The 11,671-nt window shown below is 42.7% G+C and overlaps 2 long non-coding RNA genes across 3 annotated transcripts in view; one reads left to right on the forward strand and one right to left on the reverse strand.

The window, feature by feature from the left end:
* LOC125687488 (uncharacterized) overlaps nt 1-11,653 on the reverse strand; it is a 102,584-nt gene extending 90,931 nt beyond the window's left edge. The window contains exons 1-3 of the long non-coding RNA XR_007374109.1: nt 10,368-11,653; nt 7,815-7,923; nt 4,810-4,926 (exon numbers count right to left, since the gene is read on the reverse strand). This is a non-coding gene — a long non-coding RNA (uncharacterized LOC125687488). The remainder of the gene's footprint in view (nt 1-4,809; nt 4,927-7,814; nt 7,924-10,367) is intronic.
* Nucleotides 1-11,671, forward strand: part of LOC125687492 (uncharacterized) — a 34,230-nt gene that overhangs the window by 20,210 nt on the left and 2,349 nt on the right. Inside the window, exons 3-4 of one of the 2 annotated variants that reach the window (XR_007374122.1) lie at nt 1,214-1,266; nt 7,892-8,085. This is a non-coding gene — a long non-coding RNA (uncharacterized LOC125687492). The remainder of the gene's footprint in view (nt 1-1,213; nt 1,267-7,891; nt 8,086-11,671) is intronic. The other variant, XR_007374119.1, reaches the window with a different exon arrangement.

Raw genomic sequence — 11,671 nt, forward strand, 5'->3', positions numbered from 1 at the left:
CCTCCAAGAGACTGATCCAGCACAGGAATCATCCACGCGCTTCAGCTCTCCCTTTCTAGGAACTCCTTTGTCTCTCATACTTTAAGAGCCCAGAGGGACTAGCTCATTCACTTCATGTTTGAAGACAGAAAATGTTTGTTTTTCTCATAACAATCCCAAGATGCAGTCAATTGAAGGATTTTGAAGTTAGAATTATATTGAATCAATCTTTATACTTTTTATAACATACACGTATTGCAGACATGTATTTCTTGCTTCTGGCTCTTATCAATAAGCACATATTTCCAGTTGTCTTTGCCTCAAATCTGCTGGTTTTAATTTTGAAAGTTTTTATTATTTCTACTGCATTCTCCCCCAATTTGTCAGCCTTGCTTTTGCAATATTTGTGGTTGCAAATGACTGGCATTATAATAATCCTTGCTTGCTGTTTCTTTTAAAAAAAAAAAAAAAAAGTAAAAAAAAAAAAGTAAAGTAGTTCAGAGATCTGAATAAGTGAATGCACTGACACATAACTGCTTGCACAATGCTCTGCTTAGGAAAGCCAAAGTCGTCATGAGCACATCACCAAAATTATGTGGACCAACTGTTAGAAGATCAACTCTGTGTATGTCACAGGCTTTTGGGCAGCCTTCCAGTCTGAGAGTTTGAGAGGATCCATTTCAAAACAAACAACAAAGAGAAGATGTGGCTGTGAATTAAAGGCTTTGAAATAAAACCCATACAGCAACTACTGGGTCATAGGATTTGTGAGCTATGTTACCTCCAAGCATTTGCCAGCAGTAGTACATACATATATGCTTGTACCTTGTGTACTGGGAGCCTGAAGCCACAGTACAAACCTTGAAGTTAGACAAATACAACAGCTTCAGGCAAGGTGAATCCAAACATGGGATAAACAAGTCTTAAAATTACAAAGAGATCCTACAGTTACATTCCAGGTACAGCTATAAAGCTTCAAAACCTTTACACTCTTGCTTGAAAAACGTGAATTACAAGGAAGGTATGTTTTATGGAAGCTTTGGTGTCTCCAGTATTCAGAAGGGAAATATTCAAATGGAAATACTATGGAACCACATCTTCAGTATGTATCAACATATAAATCTGCATTATCTGTGTCTCAAGTCAGCTGTCTATCTCTGTTCCCAAATCTATGATAGATGAACAACACAGAATAAAAGCAGAGGCTCATTACTGCTTTTTCTCTCCCCTGCAGGGTACCACACAGCCTAGGTGTGCCTCTCCCCGAACCAGGGAGCATTAGCAAAGGTAAAAGCAATAACAAGCAAATTAGTCAGCTAGATAACCAAGGTAAACGGAGAATTTGTAGGGATGATAGAGGCAGTTGCTGCTCTGGCTTCACCTTAGACCTGCCTGAAATCTAGCTTTGAGCACAGACCTTTGCAGCATGAGGTAACACAGAGTCGTTGCCACAAGTAGGCCCTGACAGAACAAATAGCCTTGAAGAGTTCTCACAAAGCAGATCATTTGCTCCCTTTCTTCACCTCCACAAGCCATCTTAGTAGATTTGGTAATATGTGTATTTAAGCAGTCCCACAACCACAGATGCCAGAGAAACAAAAGCAAGTCTGTAATGGTAATGGGTCCCTTTGGATCCAGAACTTGATGCAGAATGTCTCCTAGAATGAAGTCTGTGCAAAAACCTGTTACCACACCAGATTTGTACTAGGAACTGAGAACCAACTCTTTAGATGCAGTGATCTATCACTGCACAGAGCTGACTTTGTTGACATAGTCCATGATTGGAGACCTTCAGGGAACAAACAACAGCCTATTTGGAAGAGGTCCCGTGCCAACAGGATTGAAGAAGTGCCAGTAGATGTATGAGTTTCCTCCAAAGTACTCTCAGTTCCTTCTAGGCTAAGAGTGATTGAAATGATTAAGTGTGTTGTGCAAAGATCTGATCTAAGACAGAAATGATATTCAGCTACATCTAGATTCAAACTAATGTTTATGATGACTGTAAGCACTTTTGGGGGATATCTGTGCCTGTACAGAGTTTAACACAGAGATGTAGTCTTTGAATTGAGGTTATACTTACTACCTGTAGAGACTCATCAGATGGAGGTAGATGCCTTCATGTGCATAGACTGAGTAAATCCATGCTGTGCAATGCAGTGCTATACTTAGGCACACCAATCTGCATAGGCCTATAATGCTGCATTCCAGGAACAGAAATCTCTGTAGCATGCTCCTCAGCACGGCTGATCCACAATCAACTTGTGCAGAGAGAGAATCAACTCTGGCACAGAGAACTAGGCAGTGCAATCCCTAGTTCTGGTAACAGTACACAAAACACCAGTTGATTCCTGCAGTGTAACACACAAAGCCTCAAGGATTTCTGTCACCATGCAGGTAGTTCATATGAAACAAGATTTTTAGAGGTATGATGGGACTCCATCCTCCCGCACGGTATAAGTTTCAGACACCAAAATATTAGGAGTGATCAATATCAGGAGCGCCAATGTCTTGTCTTATTAAGGGTTTTTCCTACTCGTAATCAGCAAGTAAAAGTAAGATTCACTAGCCTCAAATATCACTTAGGTATATGCAAATGGCTAAGCCATGCATGTGGTTACATTAATTGGGACCCCAATTCAGACACCTCTGGGGACGCATTAACATTTAACTTGTGTCAGAGCACAAATAGTAGCAGTGTTCCCTTTGTGGCATCAAATCAGGCCCATTAATTAGTCCCTATTAATACACGATCCCTGGGTGCCATTAGCACATTTCTATTGGTGGCTTATTCACAGCAAAGCTTCACTCACTCTAATTGCTCAAATAGTCTTTTCCAGAAATCTAACAGTTGCTTTTGGACAGAAACAGTAGTGCAAACACAATAAAATAAAATAAAACATACACCAGCTTCAGCACAGAACTTGGAGTGTGATCCAAAGGTCATTGAAGTTAGTGAAACAATTGTCTTCCATGAGCTTTGGATCAAGCTTCTTGAGAACAAATTTTTGCTAAAGTTTCAGCCTTTTTGAGAGCTCACTCTGCTATTTCATGTCCACTCTAATTTAACATAAATAGAAAGCAATTCTCCGGCCCTTTCTTGCATGAAACAACTTGGATCCATTAATTGGAATGGTTCTCACGAGCAAGTGCTCTTTCATACACAGGCTACATACCAAAGTTAGCAGTGTCTAAACAACAGTCCAAGAGTAGAGAAGAAGTAAATTCCACATTGGTGCCAGTATTTCATATTCCGTTATCATCTACATCTCTCTTCCTTCTTTCTCTTTTAAAACTGCCTCCCTGTATTTGATTTCTTGCAGGTTTCCACATGAATGCAGGGAAAAATCATGACCCTGATTTTTCAATACATTTTAAAAGTGTTACCCTTCTAAGGTTCAATACTGCAAGATTTGCCTGCTAAGATGTCACAACGGCAACACATTCCCACATAAAGAGGAGAAGGAGGAATTCTGATATGTTCCTCTGGCTCAGCAGTGCAGCAGACTCAAAAAAATTGTCTCTACAAGTAGAGAAGCTGTATCACTTTCCACAACTTTTGCTATCTGCAAAGTAGCTGCTCATTTCAAGAGGATCGAATCTGGTCTGCAAATTGTGAAATACTGCAGTAGCTTAATTTACAAAAGAAACATAGAATGGCAAAGATATGGCTAAGACCAGTCCAGCTTGAAAAGAGTCAAATGCAATAAGCATGACTGCACGAGTACAAACACAGAAGAATTATTCCTCCCCACACACCCCTCCAAAAACATAATGATTCATAAAAAGGCTGGGCCTTTTAATCAGGTCTTAATATCAGCAAAATTACATCACTCGCTAGCATGCTAATGAATTCATCTCCCAAGGTTTTATGTTAAGTGCTCTATCATGACCCTGAATATTTCCCACATGGTATGCTGCAGATTTTAAAAGATCTCTTTGTAAAAATATGACATATACTTTACATTTGAAAGACAGTGGGAGCACTTTTTTTTACTGAAATAACAGCACAAATCCAACCTGCAGCCAAGAAGCTAGTGAAATGCCAAGATGTTATTCAAAATTGTTATTAAAATTCAGGGTGGTCCCTCTTAACCAAATTTCTGGCATTATAGCTTCATTTTAGTGTGATCATGGTACTCAGCAGATCAATGCAAACACAGAAACATCCATAAAAAGTCACGCTGCTGCTTTAGGATCCCATCTCCAATGAAGATGGGTACCACCTGCTTTCAGAAAACAGCATAGGATTTCTAATTACTTCGTTTTATTCAAAGTGTGTTTAGCACAAGTTATAAAAGAGTTTAGACGTGTACTGGTCAGCGACTCCTGAGAAGAGCACAAAAGAGCACAACAAAGCAGAACGACTAAAGTCACTATGGTTGAGGCTGGAAGCAGGACATTTCCATCTGGAATAGACATCTCAGAAGCACAGGCAGCACCCAATTTTATCACCAGAAGGATGGGCGTATCCATTACCCATGTCCATGTCATGCAGCACTGCTTTAGTTATTTGCATCTCTCCCTTAGCTTCAGGCCTGGCTCTCCAGGAGCCTGAGATCAACTCACGAGGCCATGCAGTATCTTCTGTTCTTGGCAACTCCCTTGCCTATGTGTAAATCTGAGCTGGGCTTTGCCACAGGCTGAAAGCCTCTCTCTTTCAGATCTGAAATTTGGCACTCATTCATGAATTTTAGTGTAAAACTGACATACTCATAGAAGATTAGATATATATTTCACCAAAGTCAAATCTAGCCTGATGTTGCTCGGATAAAACTTTTTAAGATAAAGATTGTTAATATTTTTTCCTCGTTCACCCACCTCACATCTTACCTTCTCCTTCAAGTAGTTACGATCAGCCTGTAAAATATTAGCCTGGCTTGTTTACCCAGGGTTGCTTCCAAGTTTCACATTAAGCAAGAGCAATGCTGCTGAGGACTTGAGCCAAACCTAGTGAAATCCATAAAAGAAAGCTGCATCAGTTTTAACGGGCTTTGCAACAGGTCTCAGATATTTCAAGAGTAAAAGTTCTCCATTCCTACAATCACAGCATTGGCAGAAGCAGGAAAACACAGTGGCCAAATGGCAGGACGATGTAGGGATGTAACCCAGGGTACAGCTGGTAAATCTCAGCAGGAATTCTTAGCTCCAGTAGTTAAAGCTGAGCTACTGCTCCAGTGCAGAGCTTGTCAGCAAAGGAATTATCACCATCATGACACTAGACCTATTATCTCAGCAAGATTGTAAAGAAAGACTAACATACATGGGATGGGCTCAGTCACTAGGCACAGAGCCTTTGCTATTTCCCTCAAGACTGTTGAGGAACAAAAGTGTGTCATATTCACATTTCTTTACTGGAGTGGAAAAAAAAGGCCTTTTTATGTCTGTGAGGAACTGAGTCTTTGACGATCTCGTTGTAGGAAAGACCTTAATCTATCATCTCCATGATGTCTTCTAGTTAGCAGCAGAAGCTTTTCCTTCATTAGACAGTAGATATCTACATAGGAGAGAGTAATTTCTCATGCCCATAGCACAAAAAAAAACAACCAAAAACAACCAGCTCCAAGCAGGTTTTTCAGCCTATTAGATGGGAAAAACGGAAATAAAAACAATGAAAAAAAAAACACATAGATGAACAAATTCAAAGTATACTGAGCATTTTCTGAACTATGCTGCTTTTCAGATAAATCTGACCATTTGTCTGACAAAGGCAGGACCAGGTCTCCTCTTGCTGTAGTCAGGCATCATTCCTTTCATTGCAATAGGACAGCATATGTGAAACAAGTCTTGTGATGTCTACGTTAGAGTAGACATACTAGAGAAATTACTGCTAGTCTTGGCATTTACTAAGGGTTACCAAATTTCATCTACTCTTCTTCAGAAAAAGGCCTTGTTTCTTCATCTGCTGGGTATCACTGCCTAATGCTATCCATCCTGCGCAGCTATGTGCATTCAAAGGTATCTAAACATCCTCCAACACATCACTGGGCAACACAGCTGCCATCTGTTATTCTCTCTGTCTCTCAGCCCAGCAAGAGAACTGAGCCGACAGTATTTTCCTCTTGGAGAGTTATTTTTGTTGCACTTCTGGGTTTCTTGATGCACTGAAAATGCATGTTAGGCCAAGTCCTTCACAGCATGGCAATTGATTGATTGAGTGACGTGAGTAACTGCAATTTCTCAAAGCACCCTGGGATGTGTAGCACTCTGTGTGCATAAATCACTCTTAAGAGCGACTGGAATAAAATCTGTGACTGGCAGTGCAGGATTCTGAAATGTATCTGAAGTGCTTGGGAAGGCTTTGCAGTGACACAGCTTTTCGTGCACTGAAAGGTATGCACTGAAGCTCTATAAGCCTGGTCACCCATTCCCCTTGATAGCTTTAAAACAGACCAAGAAGAATGATGTACTTCTTCTTTAATCTGTGCTGATGCTATAAGAACCACTTTCTGGAACTTTTTTTTACTGACGTAAAAGTATCCCCTCAAACATTTATGTTCATTCTTTTTTCTGCTTCAGAGTATGGAATTCTCCTGGTGGCATATTTATTTTCTCTAATAACGCTGAATTTATGCTGAAAGCTGCCTGAAATAGCCCAGTCTCTTAAAGAGATTAGATGTCAGAGGTGATGGGAAGTGTCTGAAGGAGAAACACTCCTTGGCTACCAAGGAGAGCTGAGTGGGTCAAAGAACCTTGGCTTTTGTTTCATTTTTTTGTTTCATTTTAAATCTAGCCCAAATGAAGAATGGGCCATAAGTATCTGTCTGTGAGAAATGAAACAGCAATGCACGTTAGTTAATTATGGAGAGGTATCCATGGCAAAAAGCACAAGATGCTTTACAGTGATTTATGGTCTGTCTTCCAGGAGAGAAAAATAAGCCTGCTGTGAAGACACCATGCTCATGAACACATTTGTTTTTCCTGGTGTTCTGCTAGCTTGCTGCTGGCCTGCTAAGTGAGCCCGTTGGCTCTGGCATGCCAGAGCACTTCCTAAGGAAGTGTTACTACAAGCTAAGATAGAGCAATGAAAATACCAACTCCATTCAAAAACACCACAGCCCAATCCATCGCTTGATTGTGCCTTATGACTGCAAAGCCCAAAAAGGAAAAGCACTATTATGGAACAGGACCCATTTCTATATAACACTCATATCCATGCACAACAGGAGGACAACAACCTTATTTTTATCCCTTCTCCATTGGCAGAAGGCTCATATTACAGCAGGTAAATTTAGTGCACAGATACCAGAGCTGAAACAGCCAGTGAAATGTCAGCAAGGAAGGCCTAATAAGCTAATAGGGGACATACCACCCAGACATCAGTGGGACATAGGTTGGACAAAACCAGCATCTTGCCCATAGACAAGGGCTGCCTCAGGACAGGGGACAAGCCAAGTGTCAGTGCTAGCCCTGCACAGGCTGGCACTTACCAAGGATTGCAGCCACATAGGGCTGAACACGGGGAGCCAAGGCAGGCAACAGGCTTCCTTGGTGGCATAGCAAAGGTCAAGCCAATATCAGGGTATACAGAGCCAGGAGCAGACAGGTCAAGGCCACAGAATGGCCCTGGTGGGGCTGGAGACAGACTCAGCAGTAGCCCAGCTCAGTGACAAGGCAGCAGGCTCTAGGCTGGGCTGAAATAGGTGCCTGGGCTCACAGCGCAGGTGGGGGTCCAGAGAAAGCCAACCAGAGTCATTAAGGCACATTAGTGCTTTTAAGAATCCCCCTCAATTCTTTTTTATTATTGCTAGTGACGGTAGTGGATAATTGGACCCCAGCACACATCTGAGTAATGGTCTGTGAAGCAGTAAGGCAGATACACAGCTTTCTGGACTTACCACCCTCAGAAGGTAGAGGGGCTGCTTTAAGGGGACCCATCCTGCACTCAGCACAGCTCTTGCTTTTCTCTCTGCAGAAAAACGTCATTTCTTCCTGACATTTCAACCCCTGGAGGAGAAGGAGACACGGACTGTAAAGGAAACATTGACTGTACACTGAACATACTTCACTGGCCACTTGGGAGGAGTAACTTTGCCAGTTCGCAGCATGTGGGATCAGCAGCCGGCTGCAATCCTGTCCAGTTCAGACTCATCCACAACCAGCCACAAGGTTTGGGTAGTTGTTTTTTTTTTTAAAAAAAAAACAAACTTTTGTTAGCCAACCTTTTAAGTGGTGCACTCTTTTGTTGGGCTACCTTCATTCAGGGCCTAAATTAGAGCCAGTAGACCATGTTGCTATCAGTGGACCAGACCCCAGCTGGGCTAAATTATACTTGATGTGACCTGCATCTCTCATAGTCAGGACTAAGTGCCTCACATTAGGCATAGAGATTAACACAGTGCTCAGCTTGTGGGACAGACATTTTAAATGTTCTGATAGAAAGTATATGAAATAATGAACTCTAATTTTCTCATGCTATGGGTGACCCTTGAATAAAAGAAGATCTGCCCTTCATGAATAAATTCACTTTTAATTTGCGTGCAAGGGAGGTGAAATGTAAAGTTTTCCATTTTAGCAGATTTTTTCCCCCATAAAATAATCTCTTTTTTTCTGAATGGTGCTATTCCTCGGCTGCAATGAGAAAATCGATGCTGTGCAATCATTTTTCCTCTCTCAACGTACCCATCCAGCACAACTGCAGAGCTGGGCCCAGCAGCAGGAGAGTAACCCAACCAGGGCTGGAGCAACGCTGCCCTCTAGTGGGGAACTCAACACACGTGCATGCTGATGCCTCTGCAACTTCGCTGTTGCTGGGTCTTAGTAACATACCTAGGCTGGAATAACCTCCTTTTTAGCACTTTCCAAGTACACATGTTTGTAAGGAAACTGAATACAGACATTACACAATCACCTTGAGCCATTGCATGCTCAGCAGGAGAGATGGAGTCATAGTATCACAGAATCATTAAGGTTGGAAAAGACCTCTAATATCATCCATCTAGTCAACCATCTTCCTACCGTCAATATTGCCCACTAAACCATGTCCCTAAAGTACCATGTCTACATGTTTCTTGAACACCTCCAGGGACAGTTACTCCACCTCCCTGAGCAACCTGTTCCAGTGTACCACTACTCTTTCTGAGAAGAAATGTTTCCTAATATATGAACTGAACCTTACCTGGCACAGCTTGAGGCCACTACCTCTCATTGTATCACTGTTACCTGGAAGAACAGGCTGACTCCCACCTCACCACCACCTCCTTTTGAGTCCTTGTAGAGAGCACTAAGATCTCCCCTGAGTCTCCTCCACAGTGTATAATCCCAGTTCCCTCATTTGCTCTTCATAAAACTTGTGCTCCATAACCTTCACCAGCTTCATCTTCACCATGTAGAGATATTCGCCCACTAATACAGCTCTAAGCTTCTTCTAATTTGCCTCCCTTACACATATACAGGAAAGGGATGGTGAAACTCTCCTTTCTTGCCCAGAAGGTTTCATTTGCTTGTTCCCAGAGTCTACAATCCTTCTTAGCTCCCATCACAAGCTGGACCAGATCTCTGCCTTCCTCCTTGCAAGGTTCCTGCTCCTAGCTGGTAAGCCTTTGGTCTGCCTCTTCCAACAGCTCTTGCTATCTATTCACTTCTCAACATTTTAGCCTGTAAGTAGCATCCCAAGGCAAGGGAGAAGCACACAGACCTTTCACAGTCTACTGCCCTGAGCACCTACAGTATTCTCCAAGTGGCCTAACTTCAGAGTTGCTCACATCACTTACTATCAGTTAAGCAGTCACAATCAGATCTTGTTTCTGAATAGGGTGTTTCCCTTCCAAGGTGCTTGGAACAATTTCTAAACGTCCACAAAGCATTCTGCTTTCTCTTAATTGCTCATTTCAAGAGATACCCACAGATTTTTGAACATTTCCCTGCAATCCATTGGATGAGGTACACTGCATGCCAAGTCCAGGTGGAGATAAGATTTCTTCAGCATAAACTCTCCCAACAAACCTCCAAGACTTTTGACTTAACCTCACATCTGCTTTCACAGCATAAGAAACCTGCCAGTCCCTGTGCAGTGAGGGCTTTTGCAGCACAAAGCTTCCACTTCCCTATGTCTGGTTCCTTTTACCTCTCCAGAAAGCCAGTCTGCCACTTTAATCACAGTTGAGCTGTCAGCCTGTAAATCCCCAACTCTGCACACCTGAAATGTGTTCACTAGTGAAACAGTGCCCAGGAATTTCCTGGCAATGGTTGATGTCAAAGGAAGAAGTTGCAGAGTTTGCAAATACCCTGAGGTGGCTGCTGCTGCAGTCAGTTTTTCCAGCGTCTGTCCCACATCCCTTCCCTGGCATCTGCCCCTAAAAGCCTAATGAAAATCTACAGCCCCTTTTACAAACACAGAGGGCCAGGTTATGCCCCATTTTCCCACACAAAATACAAGTTCAGCCACATACCTTCAGACCTCCTTACGCTCTCTGCTGTTTCTTTACTTCTTTTCTCCCTCCATGCGCTCTCTGCATCCTCTTGTGGTGCTCTTCCCCGCACAAAACACCTTATTTAACAGGCTTCTCTGGAGAGCAGATAAACTTTGTCTCTCCAGTCTTCACTCGGTGCCACCTGTTGACCTCTTGGTCTCTGGGGAATGCCACCAGATCTTCTCCTTCAAAGCACTTTAGGAAAGGAAATATTTCCAGAAAGAAGTGGTCTCACTGATGCTGATCCCCATGGCGACCTCATGGCAAGGCCTTGGCTGCTATTGTCCAACTGGTGTTCAACACATTGCAGTCCCACACTGGGGCCTGATGGACCTGATAACCAACAAACAGCTGGGAGCATGTTGAGATCTCTCCTGTCATTGCCACATTGTGTGAAATGGATTTTCCCCACCCACAGCTGCAACTGCATGCGAGTGAAGGCCCCAGAGTGGCCCAGCCCCATCGCCCCATCACCATGCTCAGGTCTGCACCAGCAAGAGCTGCTTGCTCCTCTGCAATGATGCATGCCAATTTGTCAGCCAGAGGGTGTGAATGCAGGAAGAAAAACCTCTGATGCTAACAGATCCAAGGCTGGACATACAGGAAAAACCAAAATATCTCTTAATTACCTCTGTCATTGATCCTTTTCCTGGGCAGAGGGGAAGGGAACGAGCCTTTTGTCCAAATCTTTCCTTACAAACAGAGCTTGGCCACAGCATTTGCACATTTTGTTAAGTCTGGATTTTTGTGATGTTGGAGTTTTTTCTCAGGCTGGCCTTGTCTGAACATTTTGGGAGCAGTAAGATTGAAACAGTTGCCCTTAGAGACAGAAGAGACTCATCTGTATGAAATGTGTGTATGAAAAACTTACTCCACGTCCTTTTGAAGGGCTCAGAATTTTGCTCAAAGCCAACAAAAAAAAAACAAACATGCAAGTGAGCCATTTCTAGGGCTTTCCATACAGGTGTGCTGGCAGCTGTTCAACCCATAAGGTGGGCACAGTTGCTATTAACTCCAACAAATGCAAAGCAGCCTGCTGCAAGCTGAAAAAGCGTCGTCCATGATGTGTGGTGCTGTGGTCAGCTTGCACAGTTGGCTGCAAGTCCTGCTCCAGGCCTGGCTACAGACATGGTGGGAAAATTCACAAGAAGATCCATGCAGTTGCATTTAGGCTGGGAATGATATCAGGAATTATTTGTTTTTCCTCAGAGAAAAACAAGATCTTATTTCCAAGCTGTTAATGGAAACAGTCACGCAGTCTGAGGCTTTTAAAGAGAAAAAAA

The sequence above is a fragment of the Lagopus muta genome, chromosome 1 (assembly GCF_023343835.1).
Source record: "Lagopus muta isolate bLagMut1 chromosome 1, bLagMut1 primary, whole genome shotgun sequence".
NCBI lineage: Eukaryota > Metazoa > Chordata > Aves > Galliformes > Phasianidae > Lagopus > Lagopus muta.